Raw genomic sequence first — 27,161 nt, 5'->3', positions numbered from 1 at the left:
CTGGAAAGAATAGGAATTCAAGGCCCATACCTAAACATAGTAAAAGCCATATACAGCAAACCAGTTGCTAACATTAAACTAAATGGAGAGAAACTTGAAGCAATCCCACTAAAATCAGGGACTAAACAAGGCTGCCCACTCTCTCCCTACTTATTCAATATAGTTCTTGAAGTTCTAGCCAGAGCAATCAGACAACAAAGGGAGATCAAGGGGATACAGATTGGAATAGAAGAAGTCAAAATATCACTATTTGCAGATGATATGATAGTATAGTTAAGTGATCCCAAAAGCTCCACTAGAGAACTACTAAAGCTGATAAACAACTTCAGCAAAGTGGCTGGGTATAAAATTAACTCAAATGAATCAGTAGCCTTCCTCTACACAAAAGAGAAACAGGCTGAGAAAGAAATTAGGGAAACGACACTCTTCATAAGAGTCCCAATTAATATAATGTACCTCAGTGTGACTTTAACAAAGCAAGTAAAAGATCTGTACAATAAGAACTTCAAGACTCTGAAGAAAGAAATTGAAGAAGACCTCAGAAGATGGAAAGATCTCCTGCCATGCTCATGGATCGGCAGGATTACTACAGTAAAAATGGCCATTTTACCAAAAGCGATCTACAGATTCAATGCAATCCCCATCAAAATACCAATCCAATTCTTCAAAGAGTTAGACAGAACAATTTGCAAATTCATCTGGAATAACAAAAAACCCAGGATAGCTAAAAATATCCTCAACAATAAAAGGACTTCAGGAGGAATCACTATCCCTGAACTCAAGCAGTATTACAGAGCAATAGTGATAAAAACTGCATGGTATTGGTACAGAGACAGACAGATAGAACAATTGAACAGAAGTGAAGACCCAGAAATGAACCACACACCTATGGTCACTGGATTTTGACAAAGGAGGCAAAACCATCCAATGGAAAAAAGATAGCTTTTTCAGCAAATGGTGCTGGTTCAACTGGAGGTCAACATGTAGAAGAATGCAGATCGATCCATGCTTATCACCCTGTACAAAGCTTAAGTCCAAGTGGATCAAGGAGCTCCACATCAAACCAGATATACTCAAACTAATAGAAAAAAAAAGTGGGGAAGCATCTCTAACACTGGAAAAAAAATTCCTGAACAAAACACCAATGGCTTATGCTCTAAGATCAGGAATTGACAAACGGGATCTCATAAAACTGCAAACCTTCTGTAAGGCAGAGGACACTGTGGTTAGGACAAAACGGCAACCAACATATTGGGAAAAGATCTTTACCAATCCTACAACAGATAGAGGCCTTATATCCAAAATATACAAAGAACTCAAGAAGTTAGACCACAGGGAGACAAATAACCCTATTAAAAAATGGGGTTCAGAGCTAAACAAAGAATTCACAGCTGAGGAATGCCTGATGGCTGAGAAACACCTAAAGAAATGTTCAACATCTTTAGTCATCAGGGAAATGCAAATCAAAACAACCCTCAGATTTCAACTCACACCAGTGAGAATGGCTAAGATCGAAAACTCAGGTGACTGCAAATTATGGCGAGGATGTGGAGAAGAGGAACACTCCTCCATTGTTGGTGGGATTGCAGACTGGTACAACAATTCTGGAATTCAGTCTGGAGGTTCCTCAGAAAACTGGACTTTGAAGTACCTGAGGACCCAGCTATACCCCTCTTGGGCATATACCCAAAAGATGCCCCAACATATAACAAAGACACATGCTCCATTTTGTTCATAGCACCCTTAATTTTAATAGCCAGAAGCTGGAAAGAACCCAGATGCCCTTCAACAGTGGAATGGATACAGAAAATGTGGTACATCTACACAATGGACTATTACTCAGCTATCAAAAACATTGCCCTTATGAAATTCATTGGCAAATGTTTGGAACTAGAAAATATCATCCTGAGTGAGGTTACCCAATCACAGAAAAACACACAAGGTATGCACTCATTGTTAAGTGGCTATGAGCCCAAATGCTTAAATTGCTCTTGATGCACAGAACACATGAAACCCAAGACAGATAATCAAATTGTGAATGCTTCACTCCTTCTTTAAAAGGGGAACAAGAATACCCTTGGCAGGGAATAGGGAGGCAAAGTTTAAAACAGAGGCAGAAAGAACACACATTCAGAGTCTGTCCCACATGTGGCCCATACATGTACAGCCACCCAATTAGCCAAGATGGATGCAGCAAAGAAGTGTAGGCCGACAGGAACCGGATGTAGATCTCTCCTGAGAGACACAGCCAGAATACAGCAAATACATAGACGAATGCCAGTAGCAAAGCACTGAACTGAGAATGGGACCCCCATTGAAGGAATCAGAGAAAGGCCTGGAAGAGAAGAGCCCATATGAACAACAATGCCAAGCAACCAGGAGCTTCCAGGACAAGCCACTACCCAAAGACTACATGGACTGATCCTGGCTCCAACCTCATAGGTAGCAATGAATAGCCTAGTAAGAGCACCAGTGGAAGGGGAAGCCCTTGGTCCCTGCTAAGACTGAACTCCCAGAACATGATTTTGGGGGAGGGGTAATGGGGAGGATGGGGAGGGGAACACCCATATAGAAGGGGACGGAGGGTTAGGAGTATGTTGCCAGAAAGAAAGGGAATAAAAATCTAAAATGTAAAGAAGAAATACTGTTAATAAAAAAAATTAAAAAAAAGAAAGAAAAGAGGGTGAGGAGACTGCAGAGCAGGAGAAATCATCAATACTGCCCAACCCTGCCCATATCCCTGTCCCAAGAGGAAACTGTATAGGGAACAGAAAGATAGGGGCACTCAAGCAGCAGGTCCCCTGGGGTCCAGACATTGCCCAGATCTGAAGGGACCCAGTCAACAGCTCCCTGCACCCAAATCCCATGAGAGGGAGAGCTAAATCTTCAGAGGGGCAGACACGCCTGGGAAGCCAGAAGAGACTACACTGTGCCCACCTTTCTGACTCCAGAGGAAAACACCTAACGCCATCTGGGACCCCAGTGCACCGGGGCTCACGGGAAAGGCAGGGCAGGCCCTTCTGGTTGCTGCCCTCACTGACAGGTCAAAAGCAGCTCTCCCCCAGGAGCAACTTGAGCCACTGGACCATAGGTAAGACCAACTTTTCTGCTCCAAGTGACCTGCTTGGTGGACTCAGGACACAGAGAGGCAAAATTCCTCTGGGACTAGACACTTCCGGTTTTTAGCTGGAGCCCCAACCTCGCTGATCCTGGCCCGCAGCTCCCTGCTCCCAAACCCCATGTGAGAGGGAGCTCACCGCTTGGACTGAGGGGCACTCCTGAAACTGCAGAACAGGAGAGACCACCAATACTGCCCACCCATACTCACATCCCTGGCCCAAGAGGAAATTGTATACAGTCTCTGGGAACAGGAAGATAGGGGCACTCAAGCCTTCAGCAAAGTGGCTGGGTATAAAATTAACTCAAATAAATCAGTAGCCTTCCTCTACGCAAAGAACAAGTCGAGAAAGAAATTAGGGAAACGACACCCCTCATAATAGTCCCAAATAATATAAAATACTTTGGTGTGACTTTAACCAAGCAAGTGAAAGATCTGAATGGTAAGAACTTCAAGCCTCTGAAGAAAGAAATTGAAGAGGAACTCAGAAGATGGAAAGATCTCACATGCTCATGGATTAGCAAGAATAATATAGTAAAAATGGCCATTTTACCAAAAGCGATCTACAGATTCAATGCAATCCCCATCAAAATACAATCCAATTCTTCAAAGAGTTAGACAGAACAATTTGCAAATTCATCTGGAATAACAAAAAACCCAGGATAGCTAAAACTATCCTCAATAATAAAAGGACATCTGGGGGAATCACTATCCCTGAACTCAAGCAGTATTACAGAGCATTAGTGATAAAAACTGCATAGTATTGGTACAGAGACAGATAGATAGACCAATGGAATAGAATTGAAGACCCAGAAATGAACTCATACACCTATGGTCACTTGATTTTTGGCAAAGGAGTCAAAAACCATCCAATGGAAAAAAGATAGCATTTTCAGCAAATGGTGCTGGTTCAACTGGAGGTCAACATGTAGAAGAATGCAGATCAATCCATGCTTATCACCCTGTACAAAGCTTAAGTCCAAGTGGATCAAGGACCTCCACATAAAATCAGATACACTCAGACTAATAGAAGAAAAAGTGGGGAAGAATCTTGAACACATAGGCACTGGAGCAAATTTCCTGAACAAAACACCAATGGCTTATGCTCTAAGATCAAGAATTGACAAATGGGATCTCATAAAACTGCCAAGCTTCTGTAAGGCAAAGGACACTGTGGTTAGGACAAAACGGCAACCAACAGATTGGGAAAAGATCTTTAGCAATCCTACATCAGATAGAGGGCTGATATCCAAAATATACAAAGAACTGAAGAAGGTAGACAGCAAGGAGACAAATAACCCTATTAAAAAATGGGGTTCAGAGCTAAACAGAGAATTCACAGCTGAGGAATGCCTAATGGCTGAGAAACACCTAAGGAAGTGTTCAAAATCTTTAGTCATAAGGGAAATGCAAACCAAAACAACCCTGAGATTTCACCTCACACCAGTCAGAATGACTAAAGTCAAAAATCAAGGGACAGCAAATGCTGGCAAAGATGTGGAGAAAGAGGAACACTCCTCCATTGTTGGTGGGATTGCAGACTGGTACAACAATTCTGGAAATCAGTCTGGAGGTTCCTCAGAAAATTGGACATTGAACTACCTGAGGACCCAGCTATACCTCTCTTGGGTATATACCCAAAAGATGCCCCAACATATAACAAAGACACGTGCTCCACTATGTTCAAAGCAGCCTTATTTATAATAGCCAGAAGCTGGAAAGAACCCAGATGCCCTTCAACAGAAGAATGGATACAGAAACTGTGGTACATCTACACAATGGAATATTACTCAGCTATCAAAAACAATGACTTTATGAAATTCATAGGCAAATGCATGGAACTGGAAAACATCATCCTGAGTGACATAACCCAATCACAGAAATACACAAATGGTATGCACTCATTGATAAGTGGCTATTAGCCCAAATGCTTGAATTACCCTAGATGCACAGAACACATGAAACTCAAGACAGATGATCAAAATATGAATGCTTCACTCCTTCTTTAAAAGGGAAACAAGAATACCCTTGGCAGGGAATAGGGAGGCAAAGATTAAAACAGAGGCAGAAGGAACACTTATTCAAAGCCTGCCCCACATGTGGCCCATACATATACAGCCACCCAATTAGACAAGATGGATGAAGCAAGGAAGTACAGGCCGACAGGAACCGGATGTAGATCTCTCCTGAGAGACACAGCCAGAATACAGCAAATACATAGGCGAATGCCAGCAGCAAACCACTGAACTGAGAAAGGGACCCCCATTGAAGGAATCAGAGAAAGGACTGGAATAGCTTGAAGGGGCTTGAAACCCCATATGAACAACAATGCCAACCAACCAGAGCTTCCAGGGACTAAACCACTACCCAAAGACTATACATAGACTGACCCTGGGCTCCAACCTCATAGGTAGCAATGAATAGCCTAGTAAGAGCACCAGTGGAAGGGGAAGCCCTTGGTCCTGCTAAGACTGAACCCCCAGTAAACGTGATTGTTGGGGAGGAGGGCGGTAATGGGGGAGGACCGGGAGGGGAACACCCGTATAGAAGGGGAAGGGAAAGGGTAGGGGGATGTTGGCCCGGAAACCGGGAAAGGGAATAACAATCGAAATGTTAATAAGAAATACTCAAGTTAATAAAGAAAAAAAAAGAAATGTAAATAAAAAAATTCCAACTTAAAAAAATACCTAATTTAATAAAGATGAAAAAAAAAAAAAGCAAAAGAAAGTGGGGTGAGAAGATCTATTGAAGAAGTTTATAGGGATTATGGTGTCTGAATTAGTTCCATCCAGCAAGTTCCTGCCTTGAGCTTCCATCACAGTTAACTGTAACAGACCATCTGAACAAGTTTTAGTTCCTTGGAGAACACATGTAGACATTTCAATAAGACCGTAAACAGGCCCTTTTCCTTTTATGCTAATTAGCATTCCTCGGTATAAACCATATAGTTTGCCTACTCACTCCTCAATTTTAGACATTTATAGTATCTCTAAGAAGTACCTAAAACAATGTTGTATGAGTTTAAAAGCATACATTAATTTTTTTGATTTATGGTCACATTTCTTTTGGGTAGATCTAAGCTAGTTGAATTTGTATACTAAATATTTTCAAAATTTTGCAATCTTGATCACAAGATATGAAAGTGAGACCTTCTCCATTATTTCACTTACATTGCTTTCTTTAATATTTTCAGAGACAGAATTTCACTTGTTAAGGAAAACCTTGAACCACTATAAAACTGTGGTTGGCCTCATATTTTTAAACCTTCTTTGGCCTCTTGAGTAGCAAAAATTATCGGCAAGTTCTACTGTGTCAGCTGAGTTATTTTTTATTGCCGATTTTTCCTGCATCTTCCCTCCATAGTCTAGCCTTTCTAATGCATCCCAGTGTGTCCTGGTACTCAAAAATTCTCCAGACTAAGTGTCCTAAGTCATCCCAGGCGTGATAGACTCTACTAAATTGTTACTCTTTCCAATTATAACCATTATCAATTTGATAAGCCAAAGTAAGTCATTTGCAATATATTGTATATAAAGAGCACAGAATGAAATAGCTTGTATCCTGTAATTATGGATGTAAACTAAATTTCAAGGCTACTCATTAAGTTATTAAGATAAAATTTACAAAGATGCAGAGATTTTTATTTCTTCCTTTGAATTAATAGTTTTCTAACATGTCATATACAAGAACATAAAATTTATAAATAAAACTAAAAAATAATCTATCATGGAGCAAATAATTATAGTGCCTCCATCCTTAAAAATATGTCATACATTAGTAGCTGGAGAGATGGCTTGATGTTTTGGAGAATAATCTGCTGTTTCAAAGAATTTGGGTTCAGGTCTTAAGATTGACATCAGGCAGTTCACAGTTGCCTGAAACTCCATTTCCAAGCAACTCTGGCTTCCATGGGTATCTGTACAAATATGCACATACATATAATCCCACACAGGAGCACACACAGAGAGATCATTTTATGTTAAGATGTTGGGTAATACTCAGTTGAGTTAACTAGAAGTCAACTATGCTGTTTTATTTAGTTGACTTCTAGTTGACTCAGCTGAGTATTACCCAACATCTTAATATAAAATTTTGACTGTTCTGTAAAATGAGAACCATGCAGTAGGGAGTTCTGTGGATATAAGTTCTTTTTATTTGCATTGTATGTGGGAAACTTGGACTATGAGTATTTTTGTTTTGTTTGGTTTTTATTTTTTGGTTGTATGGATTGAACTGAAATCTTGAACAGCATTTAATCTTTTTGTAGTACATGGATGCTTACATTTTTAGATATTTCTTCCACATGCTTGACTCTTAACAAAAAGAAAATTAAAAAAAGACTTCATTAAAATATTATCAAGCTAGAATGTAGGGGCTCATATCTATAAACTCAACAGCCAGGAGACAGAAATAAAAGATATCTTCAAAGCTAGTATATTCTATGTAGTAAGTTCCAGGGCAAAGAGGAATATATAATATAACTTTCTGCAAAATTACATAGTTAACAATAAAATAAACACATAGCTTCAAATAATAGAGGACAAATTATGATATATGCATATATCCTAAACATTAATATATAGCAAAAGACTTATTACCTGTAATACTTGCCACGTGTCAAAACAACTGTTTTAGGAACCTGAAAATGTCTCAATCACAAGCCAGCTAAATAGTCAGTATAGAGTAAGCAGATACTGTACAGTGATATGTATTTATTTGTGTGGAGTTAGAGCATGATCTCACTATATATGAAAGACTTGCATTGAAATCACTGTGTAGTCTCTAACGATCTCACAATTTAGTTATTTCACCTATTTAATTCTCCCAAGTTCTGAGATTATGGACATAAACCAAGGTGTGTAAATTTTGTGAGGGTTTTCTTATTATACTTGTTACTCTTGTTCTATAAAGTACTGTGGTTATAATTCAGACCTTGTAATGGTTTCTATGTGCTCTGCTCTGAGAGTAGCACTATTAGAGGATGTGGCTCTGTTGGAGTAGGTGTGGCCTTGTTGGAGTAGTATCACTGTGGGCTTTAAGACACTCATCCTTGCTGTTTGGAAGCCAGTATTCTGCTAGCAGCCTTCAGAGGAAGACATAGAATTCTCAGCTCCTTCTGTACCATGCCTGCCTGGATGCTGCCTTTTTCCTACCTTGATAATAATGTACTAAACCTCTAAGCCTGTAAAACATCTCCAATTAAATGTTGTCTTTATAAGAGTTGCATTGGTCATGTTGTCTGTTCACAGCAGTAAAACTCTAACTAAAACAGACCTGGTGCATGCTAAGAAAACTCTCTACAGTGATCCACACTACCTGTCCAAAAGTGTCATGGGCCTTTTACATGTGTCCTTGGTACCCAGAAGAAAAAATGTATGGGTGATAAGAAGTGACCCACAGAATTTCATTTCCTTGAAGCCAACTTTTCTACAAAATCAGAAGCATGCACCTTAACAACAAGTCAAAAACCCTCTTTGCAAAGAAATGTGCATTTAAAATCAACGCAGTATTACATTTTAATAACTCTTTGTTTTATTCTTATAAAATCATGTTTAATGACAAGAGAGAACAATCCAAGTAGATAGGATATAAACAAACATATATTTTTAATGAGTTGTCTTGAACAAATTATTATTTTCTCATACTGGAGGCTGAAGATAGGGCATCAGGCATGTTTGAAAGCTGTTCACCAAGCAACTATACCCCCAGCCTTAAAAATACTTTTAGGCTCCAATCCAGGACACCATGTGAGACACTCATACCCCAATGCTCTAACTGCTTGCCCTAAGCAAGTCTAGCAGCCATAAGAACTTCCCCATCATTTCTGTACTCCATCTTCTGTTTTACATCTCTACCTATGATCTTGGCATTGCACTCCATTCCCCAGGCCACAACTCTGACTGCTACCAGGGAGGCCTGCTGTCACATGGGACAGTGAGTTCCAGGTGCCTGCTAATCTGAAAAATTAGCATGCCAACCAAAACCAGAGACAACCAGAAGGCTAAAGGCAATTGCAAGAACACAATCAACAAAAGCCAAGGTAATTTGACACAATCAGAACCTATCTATATTACTACAACAAGCTTTCAATATCCTAACAAACCTAAAGAGCAAGATGATGACCTTAAATCTCATCTTATGAAGATGATAGAGGACTTTAATGAGGAAACAAATAAATCTTCCCAGGTCCTAACAACAAAACACTAAATGTACAGAATGAAGAAAGAAAAACAAAAACTACAAGAGAAAAGAACAACTAACACATAAAGGCAGACCTATCAGAAACATACCTGACTTCTCAGCAGAGACTCTAAAAGCCAGAAGTTGCTGAACAGATAGATTTCTTGTAGTCCCTAAGAGATCACAAATATAAGCCCAGGCAACGATACCTTTCAATCACCATAGATAAAGAAACCAAGGTATTACATGAAAATCCAAATTTAAATAATATCATTCTACTAACACAGTCCTATGAAGCATACTAGAAGGGAAATTCCAACAGAAGGATAGCTACACCCAGAAAAACACAAGAAATTAATCACCTCACATTAAAACCAAAAGAGGAGAAACACACACACACACACACACACACACACACACACACACAGAGTACCACCACCAACATTGTAATAACAGGAGCTAGCAACCATTACTAATTAATATCTCTCAACATCAATGGACTCGATTTCACCAATAAAAGACACAAAGTAACCCAGTAGATGCAACATTCTGCTGACTACAAGAAACACACTTTAGGAATTAGGGAAAAGAGGACATCTCTAGGTCATGTAAGAGACCTGGCACAGAGAAAGCTCCCAGGAATCAATGAATATATATATATATATATATATATATATATATATATAGAGAGAGAGAGAGAGAGAGAGAGAGAGAGAGAGAGAGACATATAGACATAGATATAGATATAGATATAGATATAGATATAGATATAGATATAGATATAGATATAGATATAGATATGTGCACATGTACTTACCATGAGAAAGGAAGATCTCATATTAGATATAAATATTACAAAAGAGTATTTTATGGCATTGTCTTAGCATTTTACTGCTATGAAAAGACAACATGACTAAGGCAACTCCTATAAGGATAACATTTAATTGGGGCTGGCTTACATGTTCAGAAGTTTAGTCCATTATTCTAGAGGCAGGAACATGGAATCATCAAGGCAGTCATGGTTTAGGAGGAGCTGAGAGTTCCCCCTCTTCATCTGAAGGCCATTAGGAGAAGACTGGCATTCAGGCAGCTAGGATGAGGGTCTTAAACAGACCCCCACAGTGACTCACTTCCTCCAATAAGTCACACCTACTCCAACAAGGCTATATCTGCAAATAGTGCCACTCCCTGAGACAAACATATTGAAACAACCACAAGCATCTACAATAAAAATAGGAAAGCATAAACATGCCCATTTCTCTTATTGTCATTTATTTATTTTTATTTTAATAGTGTGGGTTGTGTGTGAGAGTCCATGTACTGATGGATAGCAGAGGTATCAGATACTCTGGAACTCAAGTCATACTGATTATGAGCCATTTTACACAAATATTTGAAAATAAAATTGAATCCTTTGCAGGATCAATATACTGCCTCAACTACTAAGCTGTATGTCCATCTCCCTCTTTTACCATTTCTCTGGATATCAACAATAATAAGAGAACCAGCTTTTGGATCCTTTCATTAGAGAATACTGAGTGGAAAGGTATCTGAATGAGATAGCTGGACTTTGAGAAACATTTTCTTAATATTCGCCTTGGTTATTTCCCCTACAGAGGAAAGAAATAGAGACAAGAAGAGTAGAGTAAGACAGAGAGATCCACAAAGACAGAAAAATATTCCATGTCCCAGCATCATGATGGAGTGTTGATCACCTTTATCACTATAATCTAAGAATAGTTGAAATTCAAATCATTGTTTTTAGTCTTGTGCATGTTCCATCTTTCAAACCTCAGTATAATTGGAAAAGCATTAAATTTAACCACTGCAAATGCATATGTATCTGCTGATTTGTATTATGTATTTATGAGCAAAATACACAGAAAGAATAATTTAAAGTGGCATGGGTGATTATTATTGTAACAAATATTAAAAATATCTCCATATATTTTTGTATCTTTGAGTCTGAACCCTTGGGTCAACTGGTTTAGATATGTGATGCATATCATTATTGTTGTGAGTTCAAGGGTCAGATTCTACTCACTTCCTAGTGGACAGGAAGTAGAGTATGGACAGATTCTACTCACTTCCTAGTGGACAGGAAGTAGAGTACGGACAAGAGAAAATCTTCAAAACCACAAATTTTTTTTTTTTTTTTTTATTATTAACTTGAATATTTCTTATATACATTTCGAGTGTTATTCCCTTTCCCGGTTTCCGGGCAAACATCCCCCTCCCCCCTCCCCTTCCTTATGGGTGTTCCCCTCCCCACCCTCCCCCTATTGCCGCCCTCCCCCCAACTGTCTAGTTCACTGGGGGTTCAGTCTTAGCAGGACCCAGGGCTTCCCTTCCACTGGTGCTCTTACTAGGATATTCATTGCTACCTATGAGGTCAGAGTCCAGGGTCAGTCCATGTATAGTCTTTAGGTAGTGGCTTAGTCCCTGGAAGCTCTGGTTGCTTGGCATTGTTGTACATATGGGGTCTTGAGCCCTTCAAGCTCTTCCAGTTCTTTTCTCTGATTCCTTCAACGGGGTCCTATTCTCAGTTCAGTGGTTTGCTGCTGGCATTGCCTCTGTATTTGCTGTATTCTGGCTGTGTCTCTCAGGAGCGATCCACACTTCTGCACTTTTTTGTTTCATCCATCTTGTCTAATTGGGTGGCTGTATATATATGGGGCCACATGTGGGCAGGCTCTGAATGGGTGTCCCTTCAGTCTCTGTTTTAATCTTTTGCCCTCTTTCCTGCCAAGGGTATTTTGTTCCTTTAAAGAAGGAGTGAAGCATTCACATTTTGATCATCCGTCTTGAGTTTCATTTGTTCTAGGCATCTAGGGTAATTCAGGCATTTGGGCTAATAGCCACTTATCAATGAGTGCATACCATGTATGTCTTTCTGTGATTGGGTTAGCTCACTCAGGATGATATTTTCCAGTTCCAACCATTTGCCTATTTAATTTCATAAAGTCGTTGTTTTTATAGCTGAGTAATATTCCATTGTGTAGATGTACCACATTTTCTGTATCCATTCCTCTGTTGAAGGGCATCTGGGTTCTTTCCAGCTTCTGGCTATTATAAATAAGGCTGCGATGAACATAGTGGAGCACGTGTCTTTTTTTATATGTTAGCATCTTTTTTGGGTATATGCCCAAGAGAGGTATAGCTGGATCCTCAGGCAGTTCAATGTCCAATTTTCTGAGGAACCTCCAGACTGATTTCCAGAATGGTTGTACCAGTCTGCAATCCCACCAACAATGGAGGAGTGTTCCTCTTTCTCCACATCCTCGCCAGCATTTGCTGTCACCTGAGTTTTTGATCTTAGCCATTCTCACTGGTGTGAGGTGAAATCTCAGGGTTGTTTTGATTTGCATTTCCTGATGACTAAAGATGTTGAACATTTTAGGTGTTTTCAGCCATTCGGGCATTCCTCAGCTGTGAATTCTTTGTTTAGCTCTGAACCCCATTTTTAATAGGGTTATTTGTCCCTGCGGTCTAACTTTTTGAGTTCTTTTGTATATTTTGGATATAAGGCCTCTATCTGTTGTAGGATTGGTAAAGATCTTTTCCCAATCTGTTGGTTGCCGTTTTGTCCTAACCACAGTGTCCTTTGCCTTACAGAAGCTTTGCAGTTTTATGAGATCCCATTTGTCGATTCTTGATCTTAGAGCATAAGCCATTGGTGTTTTGTTCAGGAAATTTTTTCCAGTGCCCATGTGTTCCAGATGCTTCCCTAGTTTTTCTTCTATTAGTTTGAGTGTGTCTGGTTTGATGTGGAGGTCCTTGATCCACTTGGACTTAAGCTTTGTACAGGGTGATAAGCATGGATCGATCTGCATTCTTCACATGTTGACCTCCAGTTGAACCAGCACCATTTGCTGAAAATGCTATCTTTTTTTCCATTGATGGATTTGGCCTTTGTCAAAAATCAATGACCATAGGTGTGTGGGTTCATTTCTGGGTCTTCAATTCTGTTCCATTGGTCTATCTGTCTGTCTCTGTACCAATACTATGCAGTTTTTATCACTATTGTTTGTAATACTGCTTGAGTTCAGGGATAGTGATTCCCTGAAGTCTTTTTTTTTTTTTTTTTTTTTTTTTTTTTATTGTTGAGGATAGTTTTAGCTATCCTGGGTTTTTGTTATTCCAGATGAATTTGCAAATTGTTCTGTCTAACTTTTGAAGAATTGGATTGGTATTTTGATGGGGATTGCATTGAATCTGTAGATCGCTTTTTGGTAAAATGGCCATTTTTACTATATTAATCCTGCCAATCCATGAGCATGGGAGATTTTTTTCCACCTTCTGAGGTCTTCTTCAATTTCTTTCTTCAGTGTCTTAAAGTTCTTATTGTACAGATCTTTACTTGCTTGGTTAAAGTCACACCGAGGTATTTTTATATTATTTGGGTCTATTATGAAGGGTGTCGCTTTCCCTAATTTCTTTCTCGGCTTGTTTCTTTTGTAGAGGAAGGCTACTTTTATTTGAGTTAATTTTATACCAGCCACTTTGCTGGAAGTTGTTTATCTCCAGGACTTTTATCATGAAGGGTGTTGAATTTTGTCAAATGCTTTTCAGCATCTAATGAAATGATCATATGGTTTTGTTCTTTTTCAGTTTGTTTATATAATGGATCACGTTGATGGTTTTCCTCAGATATTAAACCATCCCTGCATGCCTGGGATGAAGCCTACTTGATCATGGTGGATGATTGTTTTGATGTGCTCTTGGAAAACCACAAATTTTAATTTGAATTTCCTCCAACTATGTAATATCTTTTTAACTGTTTCGAACCTCCCAAAATACCGCCTCCAGCTAAGGGTACAAGGACAGAACATATGTTATGTTTGTAGAGACAGTGTACATCAAAATATCAACACCATGGTAAATTAGAGGCCAATTTGATGGGCAATATAATGACAATCCTATGTATACCCTAGAAACAGATGCGACGACATGGATAAAACTTGAGGACATTAGTACCCAAAATATGACAGTCACCATGTTATTCCATATAATGTCCCTAAGACAGGTAACTTGACAGAAGTAGACAACACACTGGTAGTTTCTAGGCACCCTGCAGGGAGAAACAGAATCTGAAATTCACTGAGGGCACAATTTCCATTGTGGAAGATAGTTGATAACCATTCCAAAATACTATGAATATACAAAATACTGTGAAAGTATACATGTAAAAAGGTCAGCTGTACATTTTCATGAGTGAATTTAAACCCATACCATAGATTGTAGAAGGTCAAAAGAGCCTCTACTGACCTTGAGTGGTATCCTCAAGTGAACTAGTGACTATCAGTGGTTCAGAGCAGGTGATTAGTTTGGCTACAAGGTCCAAATACACTCTGTTCCTTTCCCACCCCACTTACCACTCCTCTCACACTCTTCTCATATGCCTTTAGGACTCCTGAATGGATCAAGTCAGCCCCAAGGTCTTGGAGCAAGACTGTAGTCCTGATCTATAGCTTTGAGAATTATGTGGTGTCACCATATTCCAATCTGCTGTGACCTCACAATTGAAGTTTCAGCCATTTTAGTGAAGTGAAATTTTGTGGGCTAACTATGGCACTATATGTGGATACACATTCAGTACTGTCTGTACGTACACACATACACACACAGACACATACAAACACACATTTACATAACACAGATACATACAAACACACATTTATATAATCATGTATATCATGTACTTAACATTAATATATGAATTTAAGGAGCAAAGTAAAAGGCTCAGTACTACAAACGTTTCCTTGTACATCTCCTGCTTTAATATCAACACCAATAAAATCTTAATAGAAAGAGTCATTATATAGAAACAAGTCATTTATAGAGTTAAATCACTAATGCTCCAGATAACACTTTCCTTTTCTGTGAAATCTAACCACAGTCCTCTCGAGTTTGTCCTTCTAGACATAGGACATGACTTGCAGGACATTGAAGCCATGAAAGTAGTACAGTTCTCCCAAAATATGATTCCAAACACCAAGATAACTTTGAAGTATTGTCCCAGTGTCTTTCTCCCTTGCGGCTCTTACAACCGAAGACAAGTCCCTATCATATGTACAACTTACAATAACATATCATGAAAATATGCCATCATGCTGCCTTCAATATTGTACTATCTCTTCTATTGCTCTCCCACATCAATGCTGTGTTATGGCTGCTTTTGACCATGAACCTATCTTCTAATAAACTAAGCTAAAAGGGTACTTTATATGAAGATGCACTTCATATGTCAAGTAGTTTATATGAAGATGCACTTCATTTAGACAATTAGAAATATAGAAATTAGAAATATACTTGGTGTCCTTAATTCCAAGATTAGGGACCAAGGATTAAGATAAGTAATGTTGAATTTGATGGTAATGAAAGGATTACATTGGACATTTCCTGAGCTGAGATCACCATGAATTTATGCTTTCATGCCTGTATAGAGTTACTGATCTTTTATACTTGAACTTTGAAAATTATCAATTAATAGAATTATTTAAGTCCAAACACTCTGTAACTTTTCTCTTACAATGATCCCTCCTTTGAATCCATCCTTCCTTCCTTCCTTCCTTCCTTCTTAAAAAGTTAAAGAAAGATAATTTCTGGAAAAAAAGGCATAGGAGAAAGCTTCACTCTTAAGAACCCCTAAAGTTAAACAAACATGAAGAAAAATCAGGAAGGTAGGGGAAAGTTGTGATGGAAAATAAGAAAAAGGACATGAAATAGAAAAAGGTTGATGAAGGGGAGAAGCAAGAGAAGAAAGCAAAGGAGGAAAGGAGGAAGAAGAAAAGCAAGAGAAGGAAGTATAGAAGAAAAGAAGACAGGGTTTTACAAAAAAGACCAGTGACAACTTGCTTGTATGAATCTCTCTCTCTCTCTCTCTCTCTCTCTCTCTCTCTCTCTCTCTCTCTCTCTCTTTCCCTTCCCCCCTCTCGCTCTCGCCCTCTCTCTCCCTCCCTCTCTCTCTCTCTCTCTCTCTCTCTCTCTCTCTCTCTCATCAAGTTGAAAATACATGTGGGTATGTACTTCCTTTGTACTCAATCTCAAGTAAATATATTTATTGAGAGTAAACAAAAAACAAAAGACTTCAATAGAAGACTAATAAAGCAGTCACTAAAGGTATAGAGGCTGATTAATTGGGAGTTATTAGAAAGGAAAAAATTGGGTGACTTGCATTTCATGTGCCTACAAGAAGCATATTTTCTTCAGATGCAGAAACAAGGTAACGTTCAGTATATCTTCTTGTCCTCTCAGGCTGTGCTATTGCTTGTGCCTCACTCTTTGAACTTTGAATATGTGGGGACCCTGATTTTAAAGTCATGTCTCCATCAGGAATTATTCCTATAGAAGAAAACATATAGCTTCTTCATATAGAAGAAGCTTCTAGGCAGTGAAGGGGGTGGCATTCCAAGTGAGCAGGCATTTAGAGTGTTGGTAATGGAGGAGATATTTACCTTACAAATTATCCCTCCTCTTTCAGCACTGAATCCCCAGAACAGAACCACATGTGTGGGAAAATAATCTTTATTGTGAGGAGAGCATGAAAAGTGTTCCTTCATTTTTTTTTAAATTGGACTTTTTAAATTTACATTTCAAATGTTATCTCCTTTCCTGGTTTCCCATCCATAATCCCCTTATCTTGTCCCCCCCTTCCCCTTCTTCTTTGAATGTGTTCCCCCTCCCCAACCACCCAACCCTTCCACCTCCCTGCCCTGACATTCCCCTAGACTGGGGGATCCAGCCTTGGCAAAACTAAGGGCTTCTTCACCCATTCATGCTGAAAAAGGCCATCCTCTGCTACATATGCAGCTGGAGCCATGGGTCTGTCCATGTGTATACTTTGGGTAGTAGTTTAGTCTCTAGGTGCTCTGGTTGGTTGGTATTGCCAACCCCTTCTGCTCCTTCAATCCTTTCTCTATCTCCTCCAGTGGGGACCCCGTTCTCAGTTCAATAGTTGCCTGCTAGCATTTGCCTCTATATTCGTCAGGCTCTGGCAGAGCCTCTCAGGAGACAGCTATAGCAGGCTCCTGTCAGCATGCACTTCTTGGCATCAAAAATATTGTCTGGGTTTGGTGGCTGTATGTATATAGGCTGGATCCCCAGGTGGGACAGGCTCTAAATAGCCATTCTTTTAGTCTCTGCTCCAAACTTTGTCTCCATCTGTCCAGACTGTGGTGTGGATTTTTATGTGTTCCTGCTTGTATATATTTTTCTCATTTTTCTTTGAGTTTTTTGTTTGTTTGCTCTGTTTCATTCTGATTCTTTCTGTTTTTTTTTCTAAAGAGAGAAAGAAGGCCTGTGATAAGAATGGAGGAGTGGGAAGAATCTTAAAGGAGATGATTCTTTGGGAGCCTCCCCATGCCAGGTCTCTAGTACATATTTGAGATTCGCCACACTCCCAACCCCACCAGCTGCAGATTTTCGTTAATTCTTATGACCATCTGGCCATCTCTCCTGTCTCCCCCCACCAGATCCTGAACCTTCCTCCATTCCCCTCCCTATCCTCTCTTGAATGCAGTTCCCTACCTCCATGTACCTCCTGTGATTATTTTATTACCTCTTCTAAGTGAGATTCAGGCATCCTTGTTTGGACCTTCCTTCTTGTTAGCATCTTTAGGTCTATGTATTGTACCATTGATATACTGTATTTTATACCTCATATCCACTGACAAGTGAGTACATACAATACTTAACTTTTTTGGGTCTGAGTTACTTCACCCAGGATGATGTTTTCAAGTTCCATCTATTTACCTGCCAAATTCATGATCTCTTTGTGTTTACTAGATTACTCCCTTGTATAGATGTACCAAATTTTCTTTAACCATCATCCAGTTGAGGAACATCTAGGTTTTTTCCAATTTCTGGCTCTTATGAATAAAAATGCTACGAACATAGTTGAGCAAGTGTCCCTGTGGTATAGTAGGGCATCATTTTGGTATATGCCCAGGAATGGTATAGCTTGGTCTTGAGGTAGAACAGTTCCCAGTTTTCGAGGAAAACTGTCAATTTTATTTCCAAAGTGCTTTAACAAATTTGCCCTCCCACCAGCAATGGGGGAGTGTTCTTTCTCCACATCTTTGCCAGCATGTGTTATCACCTGAGTTTTTGATCTTAGCCATTCTCACTGGTGTAATATGGAACCTCAGGTCATTTTGACTGCATTTCCCTGTTGACTAAGGACTTTGAACGTTTATTTTCTTTTGTCTTTAAAAAATACTTTTATTTATTTACATTCCAAATGTTACCACCACTTCTCAGTTCCCCCTAGGAGTTCTTTACCATCTCTTCCTCCCTTTTGTCTCTGAGAGGGTGGTCTCCCACCTACCCACCCAATCCCCTCACTCACTCACCCATCTCCCTTTCCTTTCATCCTCCTTCACTGGGGCATCAAGTCTCTACAGGATTAGGCATATCCTCTCCCAGAGTCCAGACAAGGCAGACCTCTGTTACTTATGTTCTGGAGTCTACAGACCAGCCCACGTATGCTTTTTGTTTGGTGGCTTAGTCTCTGGGAGCTTACCATCATCTTCAGCTTCTTCAATCTTAAGTGCTTCTCAATCATTTGATATTCCTCTATTGAAAAATTGTGTGCTTAGCACTGTACCCCATTTTCTAATTGGGATATTTGGGTTGTTGGTATTTAACTTCTTTGGTTCTTTATAATTGTTGGATATTAGCCCTCTATCAAATGTAGGGCTGGGGAAAAAGCTTTACTGATCTGTAGGCTGCAATTTCGTCCTATTGAAAGTGTCCTTTGCTTTACAAAAACTTTCAAGTTTCAGTTTCATGAGGTTCCATTTAATTGTTTATCTTATAACCTGAGTGTAGACAGAATTTCTTGTATATTGAATGTATACATCACATATAAATTAAAATACCTATGGCCTGTAGGAAAGGATAGAAGAGTGGGTAGGACATCCTGAAGGCAGAGAGAATTCTGTGATAGAGCTAGGCAATAGGGTTGCTCTGAGAAGATGTGAGGAGACAGAAACATAGTACCTGAATAAGGTAACCAGCCATGTGTCCAAATATAGGTTTTAATATATGGGGTATTTCAAGTTAGATCCAGTCAGAAAAGAGCCTAACTCAGGATTAATATAGTACAAATGGCCATTCTACCAAAAGTGATCTACAGATTCAATGCAATCCCCATCAAAATACCAATCCATTTCTTCAAAGAGTTAGACAGAACAATTTGCAAATTCATCTGGAATAACAAAAAAACCCAGGATAGCTAAAACTATCCTCAATAATAAAAGGACTTCAGGGGGAATCACTATCCCTGAACTCAAGCAGTATTACAGAGCAATAGTGATAAAAACTGCATGGTATTGGTACAGAGACAGACAGATAGAACAATGGAACAGAATTGAAGACCCAGAAATGAACCCACACATGTATGGGCACTTGATTTCTCACAAAGGAGCCAAAACCATCCAATGAAAAAAAGATAGCACTTTCAGCAAATGGTGCTGGTTCAACTGGAGGTCAACATGTAGAAGAATGCAGATCAATCCATGCTTATCACCCTGTACAAAGCTTACATTCAAGTGGATCAAGGACCTCCACATCAAACCAGATACACTCGAACTAATAGAAGAAAAACTAGGGAAGCATCTGGAACACATGGGCACTGGAAAAAATTTCCTGAACAAAACACCAATGGCTTATGCTCTAAGATCAAGAATTGACAAGTGGGATCTCATAAAACTGCAAAGCTTCTGTAAGGCAAAGGACACTGTGGATAGGACAAAATGGCAACCAACAGATTGGGAAAAGATCTTTACCAATCCTACAACAGATAGAGGCCTTATATCCAAAATATACAAAGAACTCAAGAAGTTAGACCGCAGGGAGACAAATAACCTTATTAAAAATGGGGTTCAGAGCTAAACAAAGAATTCACAGCTGAGGAATGCCGAATGGCTGAGAAACACCCAAAGAAATGTTCAACATCTTTAGTCATAAGGAAATGCAATCAAAAACAACCCTGAGATTTCACCTCACACCAGTGAGAATGGCTAAGATCAAAACTCAGGTGACAGCAGATGCTGGCAAGGATGTGGAGAAAGAGGAACACCTCCATTGTTGGTGGATTGTAGACTGGTACAACCATTCTGGAAATCAGTCTGGATGTTCCTCAGAAAATTGGACATTGAACTGCCTGAGGATCCAGCTATACCTCTCTTGGGCATATACCCAAAGATGCCCCAACATATAAAAAGACACGTGCTCCACTATGTTCATCGCAGCCTTATTTATAATAGCCAGAAGCTGGAAAGAACCCAGATGCCCTTCAACAGAGGAATGGATACAGAAAATGTGGGTACATCTACACAATGGAATATTACTCAGCTCTCAAAAACAACGAGTTTATGAAATTCGTAGGCAAATGGTTGGAACTGGAAAATATCATCCTGAGTGAGCTAACCCAATCACAGAAAGACATACATGGTATGCACTCATTGATAAGTGGCTATTAGCCCAAATGCTTGAATTACCCTAGATCCCTAGAACAAATGAAACTCAAGACAGATGCTCAAAATGTGAATGCTTTACTCCTTCTTTAAAAGGGGAACAAGAATACCCTTGGCAGGGAATAGAGAGGCAAAGATTAAAACAGACACAGAAGGAACACTCATTCAGAGCCTGCCCCACATTTGGCCCATACATGTACAGCCGTCCAATTAGACAAGATGGATGAAGCAAAGAAGTGCAGGCCGACAGGAGCCGGATGTAGATCGCTCCTGAGAGACACAGCCAGAATACAGCAAATACAGAGGCGAATGCCAACAGCAAACCACTGAATTGAGACTAGGGACCCCCGTTGAAGGAATCAGAGAAAGAACTGGAAGAGCTTGAAGGGGCTCGAGACCCCATATGTACAAAAATGCCAAGCAACCAGAGCTTCCAGGGACTAAGCCACTACCTAAAGACTATACATGGACTGACGCTGGACTCTGACCTCATAGGTAAAATGAATATCTTAGTAAGAGCAACCAGTGGAAGGGGGGAACCCCTGGGTCCTGCTAAGACTGAACCCCAGTGAACTAGATTGTTCGGGGGAGGGCAGCAATGGGGGGAAGGATGGGAGGGAACACCCATAAGGAAGGGGAGGGGAGGGATTAGGTTGATGTTTGCCCGGAAACCGGGAAAGGGAATAACACTCGAAATGTATATAAGAAATACTCAAGTCAATTAAAAAAGAAAGAAAGAAAATAAAAGAGCCCTACTGTATGGTCAAGGTATTTGTAAATATATTTTGAATCTGAATCTTATTTCTCAGAGCATGGGACTGGGAGGCAGAACCAGGGCCTAACTTCTGCACCTGGGCTATTGATAATCTGTTCAGGAAGTTGTCTCCTGTACCAATGAATTCAAGGTTATTTCCCAACTTTTATTTAATTAGCATTAGGTTATTCAGTTTTACCTTGAGGTCTGTGGTCCAATGAGACTTGAATTTTGTGCAGGGTGATAGATATAGAACTATTTGCATCCTTCTACATGCAGATATCCAGTTATACCAACACCATTTGTTGAAGATACTTTCTTTTTTCCATTGTATGGTTTTATCATTCTTTTAGAAAATTAAGTTTGGCATAGGTGTATGGATTTATTTCTGTGTCTTCCATTTTATTCCCGCGATCAAGCTGTCTGTTGCTATACCAATATCATGCATTTTTTATTATTATTGCTCTGTAGTACAGCTTAAAGTCTGAGATAGGGAAAGCTCCAGTTCTTTTATTGTTCAGGGTTGGTTTATCTATCCTGAGATTTTGTGAATTGTTCTGGCAAGGTCTGTAAAGAATTGTATTGGGATTTTAATGGAAGTTGAAATGAATCAGTAAATTGCTTTTGGCAATTTATATATATATATATATATATATATATATATATATATATATATATCAGAGAACTGACTGGTCTGCACCCAGTGAGAGAAGAGGCACCTAACCCTCAAGAGACTTGAAGCCCCATGGAGTGGAGAGGCTTGGTGGGGTGGGGGTTGGGGTGGTGATATCCTCTTGGAGACAGTAGAAGAAGTGTAGGTGTAGAATAAGGAAGAATCAGAGGGCAGACCAGGAGGGAGATAATGACTGAAATGCAGAAAAGCATTAAAGAATAATAATAATTTAAAAGATGGCCGTTTTTATTATGTTAGTGGTACTGATCCATGAGCATGGGAGATCTTTTCATATTCTGATGTCGTCCTCAATTTCTTTCTTTAATAACTTGAAGTTCTTGTCCTATAGGACTTTCACTTGCTTATTTAGAGTTACACCAAGTTATTTTTATATAATTTGTAGATACTTTGAAGTATGGTGCTTCCCTAATTTCTTTTCAGCCCATTTATCATTGGTATAAATGAAAGCTACTGATTTTTTGAGTTGATTTTTTATGCAGCCACTTTGCTGAAGCTGTTGGAGTTCTTTGATAGACTTTTGGGGATTGCTTATGCACACTATCATATCATCCACAAATAGTGATACCTTGACTTCTTCCTCTCTGATTTGTATCCACTTAATATCCTTTTGTTGCCTTACTACTCTAGCTAGAATGTCAAGTACTATATTGAATAGATAGGAAGAGTGTGGACAGACTTGTATTGCTCTGATTTTAGTGGAATTGCTTTAAGTTTCTTTCCATATAATTTGATATTGCATTGCTATATATTACTTTTATTACTTTAGATATGCAAACTGTATCATTAATCTCTCTAAGATTTTTAACATGAAGTGGTGTTGCATCATTCAAAGGCTTCTTCAGCAAATAATGAGATAATCCTATGGGTTGTTTTTTTTTTTTTTTCAGTTTGCTTAGATGGTGGATGACATTAATGAATTTTCATATATTGATGCATTCCTGCATCACTGTGAAGAAACCTAATTGATTGTAGTGAATGCTGTTTTCGATGTGTTTCTGGATTCTGTTTGCAAGGATTTTATCGAGTATGTTTGCATTAATCTTCATAGGAGAAACCGGTCTTAAGTTCTCTTTCTTTTTTGAGTCTTTATGCAGTATAAATATCATGGCTGTGGCTTCATAGAATGAACTTAGCAGTGTTTCTTCTATTTCTATTTTGTGAAGTAGTTTGAGATGTTTTTGTATTAGCTCTGCTTTGAAGGTCTGGTAGAATTTTTGCACTAAAACAGTAACTTTAAAATTTTCAAAGTCTACTTTTAATGATGGTGCTCAAACACTTTAACCTTCCTTTTAGCCCACCATTCACCAGAGGTAGTGGGAAAGAAAGGATATGGTGAAGATGGACACCTTTAAAAATGGTTCTTTGGAACAACATCTGTGTTCAGTTCACAAAAGTCAGCAGTCTCAGCTCAGACTACTTAAAAACACTTTATGGATATACCAGCAGTCCAGTTTGGTAGAGTCCTCATAGCAGCAGTAACAGCAGGCCTCAGCCTTGGCACAGGTCACCAGGAGAAGTTCTCAGCTGTACTTCTCTCAGCTAAGTGAAGATCTGTGAAGACTCTAGACCAACAAGTATTGCACAGCTGGCTTTTTAAACAAGCCTAGCTCATCCCCTGTCCACAGATTCCTTTTTATAATCCCTCCAAACATCACATGTCCTTCCTGGGTTTTGCTTCAGCATGTGCATATATCTCAGCTGTTTTTACTCTTCCAATCAGTCTGAATTCCCACTGGAAGTAGCAAAAAGAGCCATGGCACACCACTTAAAGTGTTTTGGTGCATTTCTTTCTATGGAGTCCTGACAAAAGCAGCTCAATTACGCAATGTAAATAAGACCCATATATGTGTGTGCTTAGCACATCATATGCCCTTTCATATGCTTGGTTGAGCAAATCATTCTTTTCTCCCGTGTCTGCTTCAATAAAACATTCCTTTATAAGTCTGACTTAGCCTTTCACTTGTGTCCACTTTAGGAAAGCACTCCTTTCTATGTTTACCCCAGCAAAACACCATCCAGCACAATGGAATTTCCAATGAACCCTTGGAGTTGCCTACTTCAAAACCATCTGACCCTGAGCTTTTTTGGTGTGTGTGTGTGGGGGGCTTTAATGACTGGATTCTGTTTTAGCAGTTACAGGTAGAAAATTATCTATGTTGGTAGGAATTTCCAGTTTTGTGGAGTACAGGATTTTGAAAAATAACTAATGATTGTTAGATATTCCTCATTCTCTATTGCTATGTCTCCCTTTTCATTTATGATTTTGTTTATTTAGATTCTGTCTTTCTGTCCTTTGTTTAGTTAGGCTAAGGGTTTGTCTATCTTATTGATTTTCTCAAAGAACCAGCTTTGGTTTCATTGATTCTTTGCATTGTTATCTTTGTTTATAATGATTAATTTCAGCCAAGATTTAGACTATTTCCTACCTTCTACTCCTCTTCTGTGTGCTTGCTTCTTTTTTCTAGATCTTTCAGGTATACTTTTAAATTGCTTGTTTGATAAATTTCTAACTTCTTAATGGAGGTACTTAGTGCTAAAAATATTCCTGTATAGCATGGCTTTCACCCTGTCCCAAAAATTTGGGTATGTTCTGCCTTAATTTTCATTGAATTCTAAAAAGTCTTTGATTTCTTTATTTCTTCCCTGACTCAGAGAACATTGAGCGAAGAGGTGTTCTTTTTCCATGACTGCTTAGTGTTCCTTGTATTTCTGCTGTTCTTAAAGTTCAGCTTTAAACTATGGTGGTCTGCTAAGATATAATTCATTATTTCAAATTCCTTGCATCTACTTTGTTTTATGACTGACTATATGGTCGATTTTGCAAAAGGATCCATGTGGTGCTGAGGAGGTATATTTTTTTGTGTTTAGGCAAAATATTATGTAGATGTCTGTTACATCCATTTGATTCATAATGTTGCTTAATTTTATTATTTCTCTGTTTGGTTTTTGTCTGGGTGTCCTGTCAATTGGTAAGAGTGTGGTATTGAAATCTCCCACTACTAATGTCTGTGTTTCAATGTGCAACTTAAGCTTTAGCAATGCTTCTTTTACAAACAACATTGCCTTTGTATTTTGAGCAGAGATGTTCAGAATTGAGATATTTTCTTGGTAGATTTTTTTTAATAAGTATGAAGAGTCTTACCCTGTCTCTTTAATTTTGAGTGTCTATTTTATTAGATATTAGAATGGCTACTACAACTTGCTTCTTGAGATCATTTCCTTGGAAAATTCTTTCCAGCCCTTTACTCTGAAATAATGTCTATCTTTATCTCAAGTGTGTTTTCTGTATGCAGCAGGAGGGCTCCTGTTTTTGCATCTATTCTTTTAGCCTGTGTCTTTTTATCAGACTTGAGTACATTAATGTTGTAAGATATTAATGAGAAGTGATCATTAATCCCTGTTATTTTGATGTTGATAGGGCTAGTTAGTGTGTGTGTGTGTGTGTGTGTGTGTGTGTGTGTGTGTGTACGCCCGCGTACATGCGCGTGCACGTGCACACACACGCACTTCCCTTGTTATAGCTGGTACGTAATTATGTATTTACTATGTTTTCTGAGATGTAATTCTCCTCCTTGCATTGTACTTTTCCTACTAGTATTTTCTTTAAGGTAGGATTTTTTAATAAATAATGTTTAAATTTGGATTTGCCTTGAAATATTTTGTTTTCTACATCTATGGTGATTGAGAATTTTGCTGGCAATAGTAGTCTAGGTTGGCATTTGTGTTTTTTTTTTAGAGGTTGAGAGATATGTCCAGGCCCTTTTATCATTGAGAGTCTCTGTTGAGAAGTCAGATGGATTTCTAATAGATTTGACTTCCTATGTTACCCCACCTTTTTCATTTAGTTCTTTTAATATTCTTTTTCTCTGTAGATTTTGTCTTTTTATTAACTTATGGTGGGAGGCTTTTCTTTTGTGCTTCAGAATAATTGGCATTCTATAAACTTCTTGAATGTTTATACTTTTCACTTATTCTTTAGGTTGGCAAATTTGTCTCTATGATTGTCCTGAAAATATTTTCTGTTTTTTTTAGAGCTGGTCTTTCATCTTCAAAAGTATCTTTCATCTTCATCTTCTTCATCTTCTTCTGTATGTTTTCAATTCAGTATCTTTTTTCCGCTTTTTATATTGTCTGTTTTGATAGTTGTGTTGATAATTTCTATGGAATCTTCTGTTCCTGCGATTCTCTCTTCTATCTTTTGTATTCTGTTTTTGATGCTTGTATCTACAGCTCCTTGTCTCTTCCTTTGGTTTTTTTTTTTTTTTTTTTTTTTTTTTTTTTCATTTTCTTTTTTTATTTCTTTTTTTTTTTTTTTTTGTTTTTTTTTTTTTTTTTTTTTTTTTTTTTTCTCTCTTTTTTTGTTTGTTTTTTTTTGTTTTTTTGTTTTTCTCTAAAGGAGTTCTTCATGTTTTTTTGTTTTTTTTTTTTTGAAGTCCTCCAGCATCATGATCAAATATGATTTAAATCTATATCTTGCTTTTCTGGTTTGTTTGAATATTCAATGTTTGCTTTGGTGGGAGAATTGGGCTCTGATGATGCCATGTAGTCTTGGTTTCTGTTGCTTTGTTTTCTGCGATTGCCTCTCGCCATCAGATTATCTCTGGTTTTACTTTGTTCTGCTATTTCTGACAGTGGCTAGACTGTCCTATAAGCCTGTGTGTCAAGAGTTCTGTAGACCTGTTTTCCTGTTTTCTTTCAGCCAGTAATGGGAACAGAATGTTCTGTTTTCGGGCGTGTAGTTTTTCCTGTCTACAGGTCTTCAGTTCTTCCTGTGGGCCTTTGTCCTGAGTTCACCAGGCAGGTCACTTGGAGCAGAAAAGTTGGTCTTATGTGTGGTCCCGAGGCTAAATTTTGCTCGTGGGTTGTTGCTTATGAACTCTCTGCGAGGGCAACAACCAGGAGGTCCTATGCCGCCCTTTCCGGGAGCCCCCGTGC

The sequence above is a fragment of the Rattus rattus genome, chromosome X, assembly GCF_011064425.1.
Source record: "Rattus rattus isolate New Zealand chromosome X, Rrattus_CSIRO_v1, whole genome shotgun sequence".
Taxonomy (NCBI): domain Eukaryota; kingdom Metazoa; phylum Chordata; class Mammalia; order Rodentia; family Muridae; genus Rattus; species Rattus rattus.
Note: the sequence above shows the minus strand (reverse complement) of the source record.